The following is a 21,121-nucleotide window of genomic DNA, read 5'->3' as shown; positions in this document are numbered from 1 at the left end:
CTGTGTGTCTCTCTCTCCCTCTCTCCTACCCTTTCACCCTTTCCCTCTCTCTCGCTATCTCCCTCTTCTTTCTCTCTCCCCCTTCCTCCCTCCCTCCCTCTCTTTCTTTCTCCCCCCTCCCTCTCCCTCCCTCTCTCTCCCCTCTATCTCCCACTCCTCTCCCTCCCTCCATCTCCCTTTCTCTTTCTCCCCCTTCTTCTCTTTCTCTATTTCTTACTCTCCCCCTCCCTTCCTCTATCTCCTTTTCCCCCCCTTTCTCTACCTCTCCCCCTTCTGCCTTTCCTTTGCTTCTCTCCTCATTCTCTTCTTCTGAAAATGAACCCTTTCCGTGAGGCAATGTTCTTAGTTTCTAGAGAAACAGAACCAATAGAATGAATATAGACAAATAGATTCGATAGACAGATAAATGAAACTCTGTCTTTATTTATCGGTCTATCACCTATCTACCTACTTATCTATCTGTCGGAAAGATTTCTTTTAAGAACTTGGTTCACATGAGTCTGAGAGCTGGCAAGTCCAAAATCTGGGCAGGCTGTCTTGCCTATCAGTCTGGAGGCAAGATTCCTTCCTGCTGGGGACTTCCATTCCCCTCTCCCCCTTCAAGGCTGATTGGATAAGGCTTGCCCACATTATGGAGACTCAAAGTCTACTGACTTAAATGCTAATCATATCTTAACAATGCCTTCATGATAACATCTAGATTGGTGCTTGGCCAAGGGATGAATTACCATCAGCAACAAGGATTCAGTGCCCAGCCAACTTCTGTTCATGCTACTCCTTTGCATTGATGGGACAAGGCTTGGAGCTGAAGCTACAGCATGAGGCCTGATAGCCATTCTGCAGATCTTGGAGGGCTCTTCCCCCTCTCCCCTCTCTCCTTCCCAAGGCCTTAGCAAGCCCTCCAACTGGGCACCATGGCTTAGCCAAGTTGATGCATAAAATGAACCAACATGGTGCCCATTTCCTCCTCTCTCCTTTGCACTGTCCTCTGCTCCCACTGGAGCAGGCCTTGGGCTGAGGAGCCGGGAGTCCCAAGCACAGCCAGGGTTGGGCCCTAGAGGAGAGTACTGGGATCTCACCTGTAGTGCCTAGCTGGTCTGAGTCCCAGAGAACTTCTGCTCAGCTTCCAGCATCTCCCCAGCAGTGCAGGATTTTACCTGGGGACTTGGGAGTGGGGCTTGCTAGGGCCTTGGGAGGGAGAGAGGGGAGAAGGGGAAGAGCCCTCCAAGACCTGCAGAATGGTTACCAGGCCTCATGCTGCGGCTTCAGCTCCCAGCCTTGTCCCATCAATGCAAAGGAGTGGCATGAACGGAAGCTGGCTGGGCACTGAATCCTTGTTGCTGATGGTAATTCATTCCTTGGGCCTGCAAGGATGCGGGCTGTGAGGCCTGATGGGCAGGAACTCTGACAAGCCAGGGAGAGACTGGAGAGAGCTCAGCTGGGAGATGTGCACCGAAAATCCAGGCAGCCAGGGCTCAGGCATGGAGGGGAGGAGCGCGTTAGTCAGGACGGTGACAAATAACTCCCAATCTCAGTGACTTGGGGTGACAAAAGTCCACTGCAGAATGTGCAGTGCTCTCCACTCACCCAGCACAAGCGTCTAAGATTGCCTCGGCAGCATGGAGGTGGCCGGGGGGCTGGGCAGAGCTTCCCAGGTGGGCCTGGAGTCTAAAGTCCCTCTAGCTGCAAGGGAAGCTAGGAATCAGAGAGATGAAAGTTAGAGAAACAAAGAGCTGTAAAGAAAAGGGGTAAAGAAATGCCCATTTTCCCACGAAGGGTAGCTGTCAGTGCCCTCTCCCTGCAGGACTCACAAGGTGTCCCAACTGTGGGCAGGGTGAATCTGTGATTAGGGAAGGAGACCATCCTGGGATAACAAGGAGAGGAGGGGAGGAGACAAAGAAAGAGAGAGGGAGAGAGAGAGGGAGAAGAGCAGAAAAGAAGTGAGAGAAGGAAGGCGGAGGGAGAGGAAGGGAGGGTCAGGAGAAAGAGCAGGAGAGGGAGGGGGTAAGAGAGAGGGAGGGAGAGGAGCAGGAGGGAGGGAAGAGGAAAAAAGAGGGATGGAGAGAGAGGCAGGAGAAGAGAGGGAGGGAGAGGGCGAGCCCACCTGACACGTGAGCCACAAGGACAAGCACTTGTGGCTTCCAGCCCCCAGAGACCCTGTTGTTGTTCATTTTCCAATGTTTTCTGAGAAATAATCGTCACCCTCCTTCCCTCCTTTTCTTCTTTCCCAGTCTTTAACTCTTTCCCATCTCACTATACAACACCTGCTGAGCAGTAACCAGTGCTCCCCCTTGCTTAAATTTCCTGGGGCAATGGGAATCGTCCCAGCTCAGACGCAGTTGGGGCCCCAGGATGATTGCAATGGATCGATCAGTCTGGCTATGAATCCTTGAGGGCAGACTAGAGAATTAGGAACTATTTGACCGACACAGAGCTCAAAATGGAAAAAGAGCTTCAGGGATTCTTTCTAAGATAAAATGTTAAAATGGCCTGGCTCTAGAAGATGTGACCCAACTCCGTGGGTGGAGTCGGAGGTAAAGTGCTAGAGCCAGCTCATGGCTGGCATGAAGGCTTCAGACTGTGGGCTGAGTGAGGGTGGTTCAGGGCCTGGACTGGGGACTAGAAACAGGGAGAAGGTGGTGACCTGCTGAGGTCACTCTGCCTGAATTTAAACTTTCGAAGGCTCGCTGCCTGTCATGTGACTCAGGCCTTTGAACTCGCATCTGGCTAATCTGTGTGGCAAAGACCAGGGACTGGACCAGGGAGTAAACGTGGCCATTCACCCCCCCCCCATTGACATGGACTTGGAAATGGATGGTACCCTTGGCACTGGCACCTTCCCTCAGACGAACTTTTGTTATGTGGAAGAATTCCATGCAAACCCAGGACCCACTTGCAGGCCAGAGTAGAAACCCCTCAGATTTGCCTCTCAGATGGGTCTCTACTTGAAGTCAGGGCTCAGTTGTTATTCCACCTCCTTTAAAAAAAACTTTAATTTTTTTTTTGAGTCAGAGTTTCACTCTATTGCCCAGACTGGAGTGCAGTGGCAAGCTCATGGCCACTGCAGCCTTGACCTGCTGAGTTCAGGCAATTCCTCCATCTCAGCCTTCCAAGTAGCTGAAACTACAGGTGCGTGCCACCATACCCGGCTAATTTTTTGATTTATTGTAAAGATGAGGTCTCACCAAGTTACCCAGGCTGGTCTGGAGCCCCTGGGCCCTGGCAGTCCTCTTGCCTCCACCTCCCAAAGTGCTGGAATCACAGACGTGAGTCACCACACCCAGTAAAATATATATTTATAAATAGTTATAGATGCACAAGAAGTTGCAGATATAATGCAAGAGTGCCCCTGCATTTTCCTCAGTTTTTCTTAATGGGTTGCATCTTCTGTAACTAACTCCAGTACAATATCCAACCCAGGACATTGGCAATGGTATGATGTGTGCATCATCCCATGCTTTCTTTTTTTTAAAATCACTTGTCAAGAGACATGTAACCACCACCACAATTTAAATCACAGAACTGTGTTATGGGTGACCCCTTTTGTAACAAATCTTTTGTAACCATCTTTTTACTCTCCTGAAACAAAAACCAAAGACAATAGTGCAGCCTCATATTACATATACACAGCACAGCACATAATTTGAAATAAGATCTATGTATTAAGTGTATATACTATATTAAGTGCAATATGAAGGAGAAATGCAAGGGAACTGGGGAGGTTGTAATAAAATAAAATAATGTATTACCTAATGTGCTTGGGCACACTACACTAGAAGACGCAAAGAGAAAGCCAGGAAGAGGCAATCGGGTGAATGCACAGCTGCAGAGAGGCTGATTCAGGCAGCATGTCATTGCGAATGTGCCCAATCTCATCTGATCTTGGAAGCTAAGCAGGGTCGGGCCTGGTTAGTACTTGGATGGGAGAAAGGCTGACTCTGGTGTATGGTACTAAGGGCTCAGATGCAAAGATTCAATTTCTGATCAAAACATAGCAAAAATACAATTTTCTCTCGATTTATGCAGTAGATGTATTCTGGGAAATACAATACGATAACAACACTTTACATTTAGGGAGTTAGTTTCCAGGCTCAGACACTCATTTGTCTGAATAGCATGTGGAATAAGAAACAATTTTATATGGAGAGGACTGTCCTGATAGGTCCTGGAGCACTCCTGTCTTCTATCCACTAGATGCCAGGAAGTCCCCAACTGTAATCCTGTCAATCAAAAATGCTTCCTCCAGCCAGGTGCTTCCTCCAGCCAGCTGATGCCTATAATCCCAGCACTTTGGGAGGCCAAAACGGGAGGGTTGCTTGAGTCCAGGAGTCTGAAATCAGCCCAGGCAACATAGCAAGTCCTCATTAGCCAGATTTGGTGGCGCACACCTGTAGTCCCAGCTACTCTGGAGGTCGAGGTGGGAGCATCGCCTGAACCCAGGAAGCCAGGCTGCCATGAGCCATGATCATTGTGATCATACCACTGCACTCCAGTCTGGGCAACAGAGTGAGACCCCCAACTCAAAATAAATAAATAAATAAATAAAAAGCCTCTTTTGGTTTTGCAGACGCCACCGCCTTGAGCCTTTTCTCATCAGCCATGGTCAACCCCACCGTGTTCTTTGATATCGCCGTTGACAGCAAGCCCTCGGGCCACGTCTCCTTCGAGCTGTTTGCAGACAAAGTTCCAAAGACAGCAGAAAACTTTCATGCTCTGAGCACTGGAGAAAAAGGATTCGGTTATAAGGGTTCCTGCTTTCACAGAATTATTCCAGGGTTTATGTGCCGGGTGGTGACTTTACACACACCATAATGGCACTGGCGGCAAGTCCACCCATGGGGAGAAATTTGATGATGAGAACTTCATCTTGAAGCATACAGGTCCCGGCATCTTGTCCATGGCAAATGCTGGACCCGACACAAACGGTTCCCAGTTTTTCATCTGCACTACTAAGACTGAATGGTTGGATGGCAAGCATGTGGTTTTTGGCAAGGTGAAAGAGGGCATGAATGTTGTACAAGCCATGGAGGACTTTGGGTCCAAGAATGGCAAGACCAGCAAGAAGATCACCATTGCTGACTGTGGACAACTCTAATAAATTTGACTTATTTTGTCTTAAATTACCAGATTATTCCTTCTGTAGCTCAGGAGAGCACCCCCTCCATCCCGTTTGCTCGCAGTATCCCTATAATCTTTGTGCTCTCGCTACGATTCTTTGGGTTCCATATTTTCCTTATTCCCTTCCACGTCTAGTTGGATTGCAGAGAAATAAAAACTAAATAACAACAACAAAAAAGCCTCTTTCAATTTCCAAAACAGCCCCTAGGGGGCAGTCCTGGCCCTGTTGAGAACCACTGCCCTATTGGATACTTATTCTGTGTGCCCGGCACTGTGCCAGGCTGGAGAGAGGGAGGAGGGGCAGGCTAAGGAGTACTTGTTGTCAACCCTATGAAACACTATTCTCATTAGATTTGAGTGACCAGACTTAGCAAATAAAAATATGGCATGGGACATACTCAGACTCAATATTATTGGTGCTTATCTGAAATTCAAATTTCATGGGTATCCTGTATGTCATCTGGTAGCCTTACTGATAACACAAAAGCTGTGGGGACATGAGGACTGGTTGCCAGCGTAGGGACCAAGAGGACTCAGAGGAGGGATCTGCAAGAAAGAGACACGGAGACTTTCTGATATGGGAGAGGCCTCCACCTTTTGCAGAGTTTAATATACACAGCAGCTCTTGAATGCCCATATGAATCTCTGAGGTGACATCATTACGCCCAGTTCACCAGCGAGGTGACTGAGGTGCTAACCGGTCATGTGACTCCCCCAACACACATCTAACAGACACAGGGGAGGGATGCTGATAGTACTCTCCCTGTGATGGTCAGTGAAGCTCCCCCAGCCAGGGTGTGGACAGGGAGTGCTGGGAAGCGTGGGCACAGAAAAGCAGCTGTGGGAACCCTTGCTTTCTCCAGACAAGGCGTCCTCACAGGAAGAACCGAAGCCAGAGAGATTGCTTTAGGATTGGGGTCCATGAGTGCATGCTTAGAATGAGATGAAGGCCGGTGGACCTGCAAACCAGAAACTATCAGAAGTGGGTAAAGAAAAGTGTTGCAAAGCTGTCTTGCACCAAGGAGTCTGAGTACCTGGAAGAGGAAAGGCTAAGCGCTGTGCCCGTGTTCTAGGGGAAAACATGCAGACCTCCCTCGGCAGGCACCTCCAGCCAAGCCCAGTGCCCACATTCATTTCCTGGCCCTGCCACTACCTATGGGGACCGGGACAAGGGAAAGACATCATCACAAGATGCTGTGACAGTGAGCCTGAGGGTGGAGGAAGAAGTTCATGGACCTGGAGAGACTTTGCCTACTTCTAGGCTCTGGTCTCCTGGGTTTCCAGCTGACTCCTCTCAGGGGTGTTCTCCCAACCATGGGGTGGGTGCACATTTGGGGTGGGGAGGAGAAACCCCTACTCATGCTCTGAGATACAGGGAAAGAGCACAGAGAAGATGCTGGAAACCACCCTCCTGGTTCTTCACTTAGACATGTTCTTATTTGTACAGGGCTTAACTGAACTGGCTTTCACTGAAACTCAGATTACATCTGTGGGAGATGAGTCCACAATTACTCATGGAATGTTCTCTCATGTAACAGAAGGAGAGAAACTGTCCTGGGACCTGCTGCTTGGTACACGATTCCTCACCTGTGGGAGCCTGATGGGAAATTCTCCCACTGAGAACAGCTTGGGTTGGATGCTCAGGCCATGTTCTATTCGGAGGGGATCTCTCAGCTCCAGAGTGGGGTGGAGAATTCAGGAGGAGGCTAGCTTCAATTCCCCAAGGAGAGTAAAAAGCCCTATAGGAAAGCTTAGTTGGACAACTTCTCCTGCTCTCTTGAGAATATTCAGGAGAAAAATCTAACTGGATTTGTGAAAAGTCTGGGTGCAGAAAGGACTGCAATTGATTTAGGGGCTTAAAAATAGTGACAACTTTTTTTCTGATTATAAAAACATTAAAAAATATATACAACAGCATTATGCTTACTGAAGATTTAGAAAAAATTCACCCCAAATCTTGCTACCCAGAATAACTTTCTAAATTTTTAAATATATATATCAGAGACAAGGTCTCTTTATGTTGCCCAGGCTGGACTCAAACTCCTGGGTCCAAGAGAATCTCCTGCCTCAGCCTCCCAATTTGCTGGGACTACAGGTGTGAGCCACTGCAGTCAGCTAGAATAACTTTATTTTTAAGTAAGAAGAATAACTTAAAATTACCACTAACCAAATGTTTCTGGTTTGGTTGGCCCTCTCTTAGTAAATAGATAAGAATCATTTGTTATTAATATACAAAGTATTTACATAAAACAGATAGAAAGCTAGTTTCTAAATTTTCTTGAGGACACTGATGTCTCCTTTACAGTTGGGCTCCATTATGAATTTCTAGGTCAAGCCCTTTAAAAAAATAGATTATATAAAGATAGACTTTAGTTTAGCCCTTGTTAAAATAATTAAAAAATAATGAGGTCTTGCTATATGGCCTATATTGCTAATACAAGGCACAATATTTCAAAAATAGATCAAAAGTTGCACATAATCAGGGTGGGAAGGGCTGGGGGGAGAGAAATAACATAACTAATAGTCATTCCCAGCTCAATCATCTGTTAACCAATAGACGGAACACTGCAAATTTTGAACCTTAGTTTCCCTTTCTTTAAACACATGCAGTCCCTTCTGGGGGATTCTGTCCCAGCAGGCCTTGGGAAATTGGGGGTGGGGAAAGGAGGTACCCCAGGCAGTGGGGTGCTGAAGCAGGCTTGTACCTACTTGAGCCAATTTCAAAATTGGCAGGAATTTTGCAAGCTGGTTGCTCAAAGAGTCATTATTAAAAATTAGAATATATAAACTTACAATTAGATACATTATATTACAACAAAGGGAATAAATACTCAAAACTCATCACCTTAGTACATTCTATTCTAATCGTTTTTAGTATGTTCTACTATTACCCATGCTCTAGAAGTTGTCTATTGTATCTGAAGGGTAGAAACATTCTATAATTGTGTGGAACTTTACTTCTTATCCCAGCTCCCCACATTGATAGCTTGTAATCAGCTGCTGTGGGAGAATTTACACCACAGGGATTGGCTGTTGCTACAAGCCAGAGGTTGTCACTCGCATGATCCAGTTAGTTGTTAAACATTCCCCAGCACATGACTATTCCCATTGTGTGATGTAGGGTTCATTCGGAAGAGTGATCATGGGCTCATTTTTAAAATTTTGACCTGAAGATTAATTTCCTACATTTTCGCTTGCTGAGATGTTGGTGACTCCTGGGGTAACTGGCTTAGTGGCTACAATGTTTCTTTCTCTAGTTTTTCTTTTAAAGCAGAGATATGTTTGCTCTGTTCTCCCACTGCACTGAAGTAGCAGGTGTGTTTGTGCAGGTCTTTAAGGTATCTTTAAAGTAAATAGGCTTGATAAAATCTTTTCTTTTCTCTTTTCTTCATTCTTCTGTTACTTGTATTGATCCAGGTCTTTCTATAGGCACAGAGTATGCTGGCTGTGTTTGTACATTTCTGCAAATAGATCATCAAGGAAGCTTATTGTATAGAAACAGGCTCTATTACGATGAACCATAACCAAAGGGGTGGGCAGCGACTTCCTCTCCTTTGAGATGTTGGTGTACAGAAAGTTTTCACCTAGACTCTTTTACATTTGGCCTTGTCCTTTGTGGTGGTATTTGGAATGCATTCCAGCCGTCAAGAGGCAATGATCCCAAAGGTGAAATCAATTCCCTCACTGAACTTTTATGGAAAGTTCAAGCTCATCCTGGGTTGGGCACACTTCTTTTCAGCTTCAGGTGTATTTTTCGGCATATTGAGAGAGTGAGGCTCCTGTGAATGAATGAATTGTGTATAAAGTGCTGAGAAGTTAATAGTTGTTCAAAGTGGCTCTTGTGTACTGTCGAGGTCTTTGGGGTTGTCCAGTCAATGGCACACTCTTCCCTGCTCAAATTCTGACCCAAATGAGAAATGAAATAAAGGAATAGGGCCAAAAGAGTCCCAACGATCACCTTTAGAGCTGATAAAGTCTCAGTTGGAGAATGTGGCTTGAGCAAATAAGCTCTCAAATTCCAAAGTCAGAATTTCATCAGGGGTGTGTGGTGAACACTGGCACCCCACCCCACAGGGACAAGCCAGCTCTGGAAGTGCTGCCCACTCCCATGAGTGAATCCAGATCCAGAACCTCTCACTGCCCAATACCTGGAGTGCCTTTCAAACCTACCAATCATGACAGAGCAGTGCACGATGGATGGCAAAAGCCAGGAGTTATGCTAATGAGCTCCCGCCCCTAGAAGAAATCCTTAGGGGCTTTCTCCTTCCCACAGCCACTCCCAACCTGGCCCATCCAATAGACACCAACAGCATGTGTCCTTATCTGTAACAGCGCGAGCAAATTCCTTTATTGGAAAACTGAGCCCTGCTTCTGTTAGGCCAAGTTTACGGAAGGGAAAAGGGGACCCGTGTTCATTTCAGAGTGCTTTCAGGAAGAAAACAGGATATCCGAATTGGTTACACCTACAAACTCAAATTCTGGCATCTTTTATCCTTAGGTACTGGGTTGGTACCATCACCCCGAAATTCATACCCACATGGAGACTCAGAATGTGATTTAATCAGGAAATAGTCTTTATGGATGTAGTCAAGATTTACATTTAGACTGGGCCCTAAATCCAGTATGTCTGGTGTCTTGATAACAAAAGGAAAATTTGGATGCCAGAGACTGGGAGAAAATCATGTGATGGCAAAGGCAGAGACTGGAATTATGCTGCCATGAGCCGAGAGACACCAAGGACTGCCAGCAAACACCAGGAGCTAGAAGAGATGAGGAAGGAACCTTCCCTACAGCCTTCAGAATAGTCCAACAGGTGGCTCCCCATGTATACCCCTTGAGGCAGGTAGATTTGTGGTGGAGAGAAGATGAAGAAACTGGCAAAACAAACAAACAAACAAAAAACACAAAACCAGGCATCATTGAGGTTGTCACTGGATGATGCAGGGTGATGATGGGGTGAAATGTCCCATGGCTTAGTCTTCACTGCGGGCCCCACATGTTCTGGACACTGGCAGCCTTCCCCTGCATTCTCAGTTAAAGCAATTAGTCTGTGAAAATATCAGAATCCACCAGCTGCTATGACAAGTCACCAGGCAGTCCCTCAAAAGTTGCTCAGGGCCAGGTACTGTGGTTCATGCCTGTAATCCCAGCACTTCGGGGAGCTGAACCAGGTGAATTCTCTTATGTGTCTCTTCAGTAGGATTGCCTGAGCCCAAGGGTTCGAGACCAGCCCGGGCAACTTGGCAAGACCTTGTCTCTACAATAAATAAAAAAATCAGTCAGGCATTTTGTGGCACACGCCTGTCGTTCCAGCTACTTGGAAGGCTGAGGTGGAAGGATAGCCTGAGCCCAGCAGGTTGGGGCTGCGGTAGCTATAAGTGTGCCACTGCATCCCAGCCTGGGCAACAGAATGAGACTCTGACTCAAAAAAAAAAAAAGTTTCTCAGGACTCTTGAGGCTGCTTTCTCTGCCTTTTGGGGGTTTATTCTGCCCTGATTCAGGCCCAGCAACCCTACTCTCTTCCCAGGCTTAGCTTTCGCCTGAATAAAAACTGACCAAGACTCTGTTCGTTTACCCAGAAACCCCAAGAGAGCTGGGCAGAGGTGGACTGAATGAGTTCTTGTGATCATTGGTGAGTCATTATAGGGTGTCCTGTATGCTTCCCGTTTCTACTGTGAAGCCAACAGCTTATTCAAGCCTTTAGACTCATGCTCTGTCATTGCTTTTAGACTTGTGAAGGGCTAGGACATGACCAAGTTTAATTTTCAAGGAAATGCAGCGTTCTGTCGGGAGAAGCTTCTGGTCTTGGAGATTTAAGACCCTTTCCTGACAGCTGGTTTGTGTAGGTAGGACTTGTGTCAAATTGAGGCAGAGGCAACGCGATGCGTGTTGGGTGAACGATGGGTGGAAACTTTACTGGACATACTGAGGCTGACATGCTACCCCATGGGACGCAGTCCTTGTGTGGAGGCCAGACAGGCATTAGCGACTGAATTTGACCTTGGGCGTTGGAATGCGTTGGAATGCTCTGCCCCCAGTCCTGGCTCGATTTTCTCTTTGCTTTCTCCTTTCTCCCTAGGAAAATCAGTGTCAGCCTGTGGCATCTGTTCTCCATCCTACTTCCTGACCACTGAGATCGAAGGCATTTATTACGTTTTCCCCCAAAATGTCTGATTCTATTGCTGAAAAATTACCATAGCCATTCTCGAGCACAATATATTTCCTCTGTGAGTTCTTACCTCTTTTGGTTAAAAAGAAAAATTTGCATTTTTCTAGCTAATACTGTTGTGAGATTTTTTTCATTCATTCAATGTGTGCATTCAGGTAACACCTCTTGGCCTTCCTATTTCCCAGTCTTAATCTTTGCTTCTCTCTTCTGAGATTTATAACTTACATATGGCCTGTCCCTCTCTTTAAATGAATTGCATCTCCCACCCACCACAATGAGTCCCGGAGGAGTCCATGGGCGCCCAAGCCTGTTCTCCATACTCACCCTCTTTTGCCCAGTACATTCCATTTTTCTGATCAAAATGTGTTGCCTTCTAAAATGTCTTTCCTCTGCTCAAAGATGATGGTCATTTTTCTATTTCATTTCTTCTAGCATCTGTGAAAAAAAGACAAATTCTAACCTGCATGAGATAGAAACCACTTGTTTTTCTGGTGTCTCTCATCAAGGGCACTTATTTGAAATGATAAACATACAAGATAAGCATGATCTTTGCAGAGAGTCCTTTTTTTAAAGTCTTAGGCAAATCAGCAGTTTCACCATCATACCTCTTGTGGAATCTGCAATATGTGGTTGCTCTTTCATTTAAGACCATTCAATTCTGCTAGAGACATTTCAAGGGAAATGAATAAGAAGGCTCTATGGAGCCGGGTTCAGTGGTTCAGCCTGTAATCCCACGCCTTTGGGAGGCTGAGGTGAGCGGATTGCCTAGGTTTGAGACCCGCCTGGGCAGGCGAGACCTCATCTCTACAATAAATCAAAAAAAAAAATTAACCGGGCGTGGTAGCGTGCACCTGTAGTTCCAGCTACTTGGAAGGCTGAGGTGGAAGGATCGCGGGAACCTAGCAGGTTGAGGCTGCGGTGGCCGAGAGCGGCTACTGCACTCCAGTCTGGGCGACAATGAGACTCTAACTCAAAAAAAAAAAAGAAGGCTCTATGGAACCACGTATAGAAACAATTAGCATGTGAGACCTGTTAGTCACAAATGGAGTGAGTAGAGGATTTGTGCAAGGAGCAGAGTTACAAAGGATGGAGGACCAAGATGAAACAAATAAGTGTGAGGAACTCAAGATTCGTGAGGTCTTTACTCGACCACCATTGGTGTTACCCATTCTGATCCCACATGTGGTCTGCCCAAGAAATGCAGATAAAACCCATAGCCATTTGGCAAGTTAATTGGCAAGCCACAGCCATGGGCTAGGTGAACTCACTCCTGAGTCTCCTGAGGGCAAAGGTGTGCAGGCTCTGGGCACCTTCCATCCACTGAGCCTCCTTATCACACTGTTTGACTAGCCCTGATCACTACACCATCACTGGGGAAGGTAGGTGCTGTAGGTAGAGATGGACATGTGAACACTGTGTAGCCCAGGATCCAGGGCTGGGGTCTTTCCGACCCGAGGACTCCAGATCCCAAGTGTGCCACAGCTGGAGAACCCTTGTTTCTTGCTGCATGGTTTGAATTGATGTCGTGAGCCGTGTGATTCAAGCATCTTGACTTGGTCCGTGAGCCTCTCTGTTCCATGATAGCCCACATCAGCAACAGGATCTTTCATCTGGGGGAGACCACAGACATTAGACTGATGCTCCCCAGCTGTTTAGTGGATGCTGGTTGGGAAACATATTAGTCAGGATTCACCAGAGAAACAGAGCCAACAGTGTGTGTGTAGTTGACCCTTGAACAGCATGGGTGTGTACTTTGCAGGTCCACTTATATATGATTTTATTCCCCCTCTGCCGCCCCTGTGAAAGCCGGACCCCTCGTCTTCCTCCTCCTCCTACTTAACATGAAGATGATGAGGTTGTAGACCTTTATGATGACTCACTTCCACTTAATGAATAGCAAATATATTTTCTCATTCTGTCACCCAGGCTGGAGCGTGGTCGCACGTTCAGTTCACTGCAGCTCGACCTGCTGGGCTCAGGCGATCCTTCCACATCACCCTTCCAAGTGACTCGAACCACAGGTGCACACCACCACACCCAACTAATTTTTTAATTTATTGTAGAGACAAGGTCTCACCAAGTTTCCCGGGCTGGTCTTGAAACCCTGGGCTCAGCCAATCTTCTTGCCTCAGCCTCCCAAAGTGCTGGGATTACAGCTGTGAGCCACCACAGCCAGCTCCTTGTGATTTTCTTAATAACATTTTTAAAAACTTACTTTATTGTAAGAATGCAGTATATAATACAGATAACATACTAAATATGTGTTAATTGACTTTATGTTATTTGCAAGGCTTTGAATCAACAGTAGGCTATTAGTAGTTAAGTTTCTGGGAAGTCAAAAGTTACACATGAATTTTTGACTGCGCAGGGTGTTGGCACTCCTAACCCCTTCATTGTTCAAGGGTCAACTGTATATGTATGTGAGAGAGAAATTGACTGAATAACGATTAAGGAATTGGCTCATGTGATTATGGGAGTCCACAAGTCCAACATCTGCAAAGTGGACCTGCCTGCAGGAGCCTCAAGAATAGCTGACATTGTAGTTGAAGTCCAAAGGCTGCCTGTCGACAGAATTCCTTCTTGCTCGGAGGACACCAGTCTTTTTGTTCTTCTTCAGGCCTCAACTGATTGGATGAGGCCCACCTACACTATGGAGAGCAATCTGCTTTACTTTCAAAGTCCATTGATTTCGATGTAAATATCATCCAAAAACATTCTCACAGAAACATCCAGAATAATATTTGACCAAATATCTGGGCACCGTGGCCTAGAAAAATTGACATATATAATTTAACCATCACAGGAGTACTTGTAAATGTGTTGTATCCTCCCAGTAAAAGGATCCTGTGATCACAAACATTTAGGAAAGTCTAGGTTATGCGGGGTTTCTTCTTCTTCTTCTTCCTCTTCCTCCTCCTCCTTCTCCTCCTCCTCCTCTTTCTTCTTCAACTGAAGGACTTTTCAGAATCTTTAATGGACAGGACGTGTTTTCCAAACTCTGCTCATGGAATCCTTTCTTGTAGAGCATACCTTGGGACAGGTGATCCTCAGGACACACTATGGGAACTGCATGCTAAGGCTACTTGTAGGAAACCAGATGAGACAGGAGATCTGTGCAGGGAAGCCCAACAGGCCCCTGACACCTCTGTCCCACCAGTGTTCTTGGGGTTAGAACAGCTTGGACACAGCCGGAAGGGAAGGAACCTCATTGCTCCTGACTGCTGAGTTCTCTCAACTCATGTCACATCCAAAGGCTATGTCTTTCCCTAAGCTATCTCACAAAGAAGATCACAATATATGATACCTGGACATACCTGTACTAACAAAATATTTGCTGTTTCTCAGAAATCCTAATTTAACTGAGCAGTTCGTATTTTATCCAGCAAGACTGTTCCTTGCCAATACTCAGATACACCTGGCACACCTACCTTAGGGCCTTTGCTCAGCCCCCTCTTCCTGACATCAAAATGCTCTTCCCTAAGCATCCTCACCCCCAATGCCCCCCTGTTAGATCTTTATCTAAGCACCATCTTCTCAGTATTATCAACATATCTCAGGTTTTGTTATCTTCTTATTTGTTTCTCCCCCTCCATTTTCTCCTTGGCTCTGTTCCCTGCCTGAACTGGCTGAATTGTTGTCAGGCTTGCATTTGCTGTCTTGGGCAGACAGCTCGATAGGAACATGCACTGCATATTTCAATGTCAACCTAAGATTTGGCCTGGATTGGATGTACAACCTGCAAAGTCTCCTGGAAGCTATCACCCAGGGCACCCCCAAGGCCATGCTTCTTATAGACTGCTCCTAGGCCTTTCTTCTCATCACTGGCTTTGCCCCTTCTCCCCTCCACTACAGATTTTTCTAGAATCTCTACTCTTGAGTGTTTACTTTTTTGGAGGTATTTCAATCTCTTATGTAACACTGTCCACACTAAACACAGACCCAAAGATTGTCAGTCATTTATTAGCTGTGTGAACTGGAGGAAATCTCTCCAACCCTCACACCGGTGGACACTGAGCTTGTTATTTCATCATGGTGAGAGTCATGGCCAGTGTGACAGGGGCAGTAACCTCCTTCTCCGTGATCATGATGTTTCCATGGAATGGTGTGGGTGGGTGCTTGAGACAGGCAGTGATATCCCCTTAGCCTTTCTCTCTAGGTCTGTCTCTGCAAAGTATATTCATATAAACACTGTGCAGGAAACCATGTAGGGTATTTAGTTTGAGAATTCAGTGTCAAGGAGGTAGTTCCGGAGGTGTTCAGGCCCCCAGGCAGGTTTGGAGACAGCCCTGGTCAGGCTCTTCTGGGCCTTGACCTCGGCTTCTTTCCAGCTGGTCTCCTCTGATTTGGTTTTTTTGGGGGGGTATAGAGGGGTTCTTATGGCAAAATATAGTATATAATATAAAATTTACCATTTTAAACATTAAAATTTTTAATTTTATTTTAAAGATGTGGGGCACAATTCAGGGTTAGGTATATATGTGGTCATTGTACAGGTAAAGTTTGGATCTCCCTTTGGTCCTCACTTCACCTGGTTTGAGATCAGGTACCCTTATTGATTTTGTATGCCCCCCTCCCCCCAACAGTGTCTCACTACTGCCAATTCCCTTCTTATAGTATTATGATGAATGTTCAGGGCCCTTTTATAAGTGAGTACATGTACTACTCACCTCTTCATTTCTGTGATAGATCACTGTACATGGTAGACTCTAAATCCATCCAAGTTGCTGTGAATTCGATAATTTTGTTTTCATTTTAACCATTTTAAAATGTACAGTTTGGTGGTATTCAGTACATTCATATCGTTGTGCAACCATTACCACCATCCATCTCCAGAACTCTCTCTTTCTTCCCCAACTAAAACCCTTTACCCATTAAACACTTGCTCCCCGCTCCCCTTCTCCCCAGCCCCCAGACTCCACTATTCCACTCTCTGTCTTTTTGAATTTGTCTTTTCCAGGAACCTCATGTAAGTGGAATCAGGTAATATTTGCCCTTTTGTGTCGCATCTTTTACTTAGTACTTGTCTTCAAGTTTCATCTGTGGTACAGCATATGGCAGAATCTCCTTCCTTCCTAAGGGTGAGTCACAGTCCACTGTTTGGGCATATCACATTGTGTTAACCTGTTCATCGGTCACCTAGGCTGGAGTGCAGTGGCATGATCAAAAGGATCATAGCTTACAGCAGCCTCAACCTCCAGGGCTCAGGCAATCCTTCTGCCTCAGTCTCCTGAGCAGCTGGGACTACAGGTGCACACCACCACACCTGGCTAATTTTTTTATATTTTTTTTTTTTGTAGAGACCAGGTCTCACTATGTTGCCCAGGCTAGTCTTGAACTTCTGGGCTCAAGCAGTTCTCCTGCTTCGGCTTCCCAAAGTGCTTGGATTATAGGCATGAGCCACCACACTTGGCTCCTGATTCCAATTCTTTGGGGTATGTATCTAGAAGTGGAATGGCTGGGTCATATGATAATTCTGTGTTTAATGTTTTGAGGACCTCCCACACCATTGTCTGCAGCATCTGTGCCATTTTACATTCCCACCAGCAACGCACGAGGGGTTCTGTTTCCCTACATCCTTGCCAACATCACTTCCATTCTTTTGGTAGTAGCCATCTCAATGGTTACTTTTTAGTGCCTATAGCATTTTCTTTCCCACACCAGCAGCTTCCATCAACTGCCCATTTCTGCATTTCCTCTGAGAGAGTGGAAATTTGATTGGTCGAAGCCATCTTCTTGTGCCAGGCTAAAAGTCATAGGTTGCTGGCCGTCTATGGGTTAACAGACCCTGGGTCAGTTAGTTATCAGCCAAGACCAGGAAGAGGTAGGTGGCTTGTTGAGGAACATAGCATCACTATGTAGAGATGACCTCTCCAAAATTATCTTCAGGTCATGGGAGCAAGCCACCATAAAAATGTTCACTAAATGAGGGAGAAGATGTTGGGAAGTAAAGCTGTACCTTCCCCAAAATGAAAAAAGAAACTGGCTTTTGACTCATGCTGTCTCTTGTCTAGAAGCTTCCCTCTCTCCCATTGTGCCCGGGGTCTTCAGCAGGCCATGATCAGGTCATTCTCGCCTTCACTGGTTCTCAACCATGGAGTTGCCTTTAAATGAGTAATTCTTGATAATAAAAAACCTTTTCCATGTCCAAAAAAATAGAACCATTCTGGAGGAAAGATTGGTAAGGAGGCCAATGGCAACTCTATCTGATGGTTGCTCCATCATTTAATAAGGCTGGGGAGAAACTGGATCAAAGCTCCATCCTCTCCCATCTTGTAACACTGGCCAATGCTGAGAAGGCATGTCAGAGACACTTTTGGAAACTTACTATTGTTTCTGCTATGAGAGAAACATTCAGGATATTGCTGCATCACAAAAGGCTCTTTTCATGAGAATGTTCCAGGAAACCCTGTCTGGGCTGAGTGCTAGCTATTGAGTAGTTCTGATTTTCCTGAGTTTATGGACATGAACTTATGTAACCATCTAGATTCCCTGTTGGGTGTTGGCTGTGGAAAGCTTAGAGCAAATTGATTTCCTACAGCTGTGGACTGAATTATGTCCCTCCCTAAAATTCATATGTTGAAATCTTAACCCCCATTCCCTCAGAATGTGACTTTATTTGGAGATAGAAATTTAAAGAGGTAATTAACTTAAACTGAGTTCATTAGGACTGGTCCTAATCCAATATGACTGGCGTCCTTACTAAAAGAGGAGATTGAGACACAGACACACATGGAGGGATGACCATGTGAAGACGCACGGAGAAGACATGGCTGCAAGCTAGAGAGAGGTCTCAGAAGGAACCAACTCTGCTGACACTTTCATCTTGGACTTCCTGCTTCCAGAACAGTGAGAAAGTAAATATCTGTTGTGTATGGCACTCAGTATGTGGTACTTACTGATGGTCCTAGAAACTATCATGTAGATATTTGCTTTCATTTTTTGCTTTGTGCTTAGTTTAATTTACATCTCTCACACTTGCATTTTTATCCTGTACACCTTATTTTTTATTTTTGCCACTTGGTTGTATTTTAGTAAACTTTTAAGCTTTCCAGATTCAAATGCAATAAAAATAATTTTTTTAATTCTCAAAATGATTTCTACTGGGCATCTCTGGTATATAAGGCTCTGTCCTGGGTACCAGCAGACATAGCCTGGAGGCCAGGAACTTGCCTTGCAAAGTGCCTGATGTCAAAGGTCACAACAAATGTTGGTTATTATGGAGGGCCATTAGTTGCTGTACCAGTTAGCATTTGCTACATAACATGACCCCGAACTCAGCAGCTTAACATAACAGACATTTATTACATCTCATGACTGAGTGAGCTGAGTGATCAGGGCTGGTCTGAGCCAGGTTAATTGGGGCCAGGTGGCCTAGGAGGGCCTCTCTCATGTCTGGGGCCTCAGGTGGAGGCCTGAATTGTTGGAGCCTCTCTCTATATGGTCTCTATCCTCCAGGAGGTTAGCCTGGACTTGTTCCATGGGGCTGAAGCAATCCCAGTAGCAGGAGATGGCAAGCCCTAGCACTCGTACCTTTCAGATCGCTGCTTGTGTCACATTTTCTAATGACCCATTGACCAAAGTGAAGCACATGCCCAAGTCTAGAATCAAAGGATGGAGAATAAACCTCACCTTCTGATGGGAGATCTGCCAGGTCCCATTGCAGGAGTGTGGATGCAAGCAGCCCCTTATAATCACCGAGTGCAGGGTACTGTGCTGGGCATGTTACACCTCTTCATTTACTTAGTTCTGCTAGTTTTTCCAGTCTCATCTTACAGATCAATCAGAAATGCAGAGATTATCTGGCGCTCATCCAATACCATGCAGATAGTAAGAAGCAGAACTGGGACTCAAAATCCCAACATTCTGTGAGACCGAGATTGCTTGAGCCCAAGAGTTCGAGACTAACCTGGGCAACAGAGCAAGACATCCTCTCCACAAAAAAAATACATAAATGATCTGGGCGTGGTTGTGTATACTCATAGTCCCAGCTATTTGGGAGCCTGAGGCAGAAGAATAGCCTGAGCCCAAGAGGTGGAGGTTGTAGTGAGCTGTGAGCCTGCCACTGCACTCCAGCCTGGGCAACAGAGTGAGACCCTTACTCCAAATAAATAATTTTTTTTAAAAACTGCTTTGTATCCCAGTCTTCTGTGCTGAATTTCCCTGGTGCCTATGTTGGTGTCTCATACACAAGTGTGTCCTGCACATGTTATATTGCAGATTATACTTAAATTGAAGGATAATCTCTTCCAGGAGTGAATAAACAACAAACAAAGAGGAGCACACTGAACTTTAGGACCAGATCTAGAACAACGTGGGCTCTCCTGAGGGACAAGACAGCTGACCTTCCCAGACTCCAGGCCTTTGCTGAACAACGGAGACCATGGTGCCTCTTGGATTTGGTCATTAGGATGAGGCAGGCACATATGGGAAATTGGAGGTGGATATGCTTAGGAAAAGGTACCAGGGCAGAAAACGTATGGAGGGCACAAGTATCTTTTTCCTTCACCAACAACACGATTTCCACCCAATCTTTCAGTTTCACTCTCTTTTTTTAATGATCTTGTTGCCTTTTCTTGGCCTTCCTCTTTGCTGAAGAAGCCACTACCTGTGTGTATGTCTCTTCACCTCCTGGGAGGACTTCCCCCATTGTTCACCCCTTCCCTGTTGTCTACTCTCTAGTCTGGGCCTCCACTCTAATCCTTCTGTTGTGTGTCTCTCTCTGTGGGCTCCTCTTCACACCCTTGTTTTCCCTCCAGACATTTTCCTGTTTCCTAATGTCACTCTCAGTCTGGGCTTTCTTCTGAGCTTAAACGCCATGAGGCACCAGCGGTGACCAGCCACAATGAGGCCTAAGAAAGCAGGTCATTTGAGCCGAGGGAGACGTCAGTGAAACCATCTTAGTATTTGATTGGCCTTTTGTTAAGAGAATAGTTACTCTGTGAGCTAAGCCCGAGAGAGACACTGACCCCTTTTAGAGTGGACAGAGTAGGAATGGCACGTACTGAAAGGGCAGGGTTGATAACTGAAACTAGGTGTGCCACAAGCTTGGGATTGTGGGGAGGCCTGAGAGGCTTGCAGGAGAGGGCTGGACACCTGCTGAGAGTCCAGCAGCCCCAGAAAGAACGAGCACCCTGAGGCCCTGCTGACAGCCAGGTGGGCCTGATTGGTGGGGAGGACGTGCTGGAGGAAGTGACTGAGAGAGGACACACAAGAAGTCAGAAGCCTGGGGGCACCTGCCAAAGAGGAGGGGTAAGATGTTCAAGAGGACCACCCCAAGAACATTCACATACAGCACTGGACTTGGCTGGAGACACAGTAACACGGTGAGTAGCACTTACGGTGTGTGTAAGTCACATCTTCGCTTGGTTTTATTTTGAAATTTGAATTTCTGGAAGGTTAAAGTAACTCGAGCAGGCAGGTGAGTTGGGGTAGCATGAACAAGAAGGTCAAGAAAAGAAAGAACCATGGGAGGAAGGAAAGAAAAAGAAACTTCTATGTGTCTTGAAGAGGAGATTTGGTGGTCAGTGATTAATTCACCAGCTCTGACTGCCTGGAATTTAGACAGATTTATTTATCTAGACTTGAGAGTATGTCAACAAAACATACTTCTCTTCTTACCTCACTTTGGTAAGAAAGGATGGTTGGTTTGGGTTTTTTTAACCATTGAGTACATGGAAATGGGAGAATAATTTTGGGTGTCATAAATTTTGCCTTCACGTAGATTAATAGCAAGATCGGTTTCCAAAGGAAAGATAAAATCCAATGCATTCCTGGACTGTGCGAAGGTCTCCAGGAGTCACTGCAGAAATGTCATTATATTCTCCACTAAGGAGC

The 21,121-nt window shown here is 45.8% G+C and overlaps 1 pseudogene; it reads left to right on the top strand.

Annotated features, from left to right (window-relative positions):
* Positions 1-4,596: 4,596 nt before the first annotated feature.
* Positions 4,597-5,207, top strand: LOC110595118 (annotated as a pseudogene).
* Positions 5,208-21,121: the final 15,914 nt, after the last annotated feature.

This window comes from Carlito syrichta, unplaced genomic scaffold (assembly GCF_000164805.1).
Source record: "Carlito syrichta isolate Samal-C Ts95f unplaced genomic scaffold, Tarsius_syrichta-2.0.1 Scaffold271031, whole genome shotgun sequence".
In the NCBI taxonomy this organism is placed as follows: Eukaryota; Metazoa; Chordata; class Mammalia; order Primates; family Tarsiidae; genus Carlito; species Carlito syrichta.
Note: the sequence above shows the minus strand (reverse complement) of the source record. Positions and strands in the feature narration are given on the sequence as shown.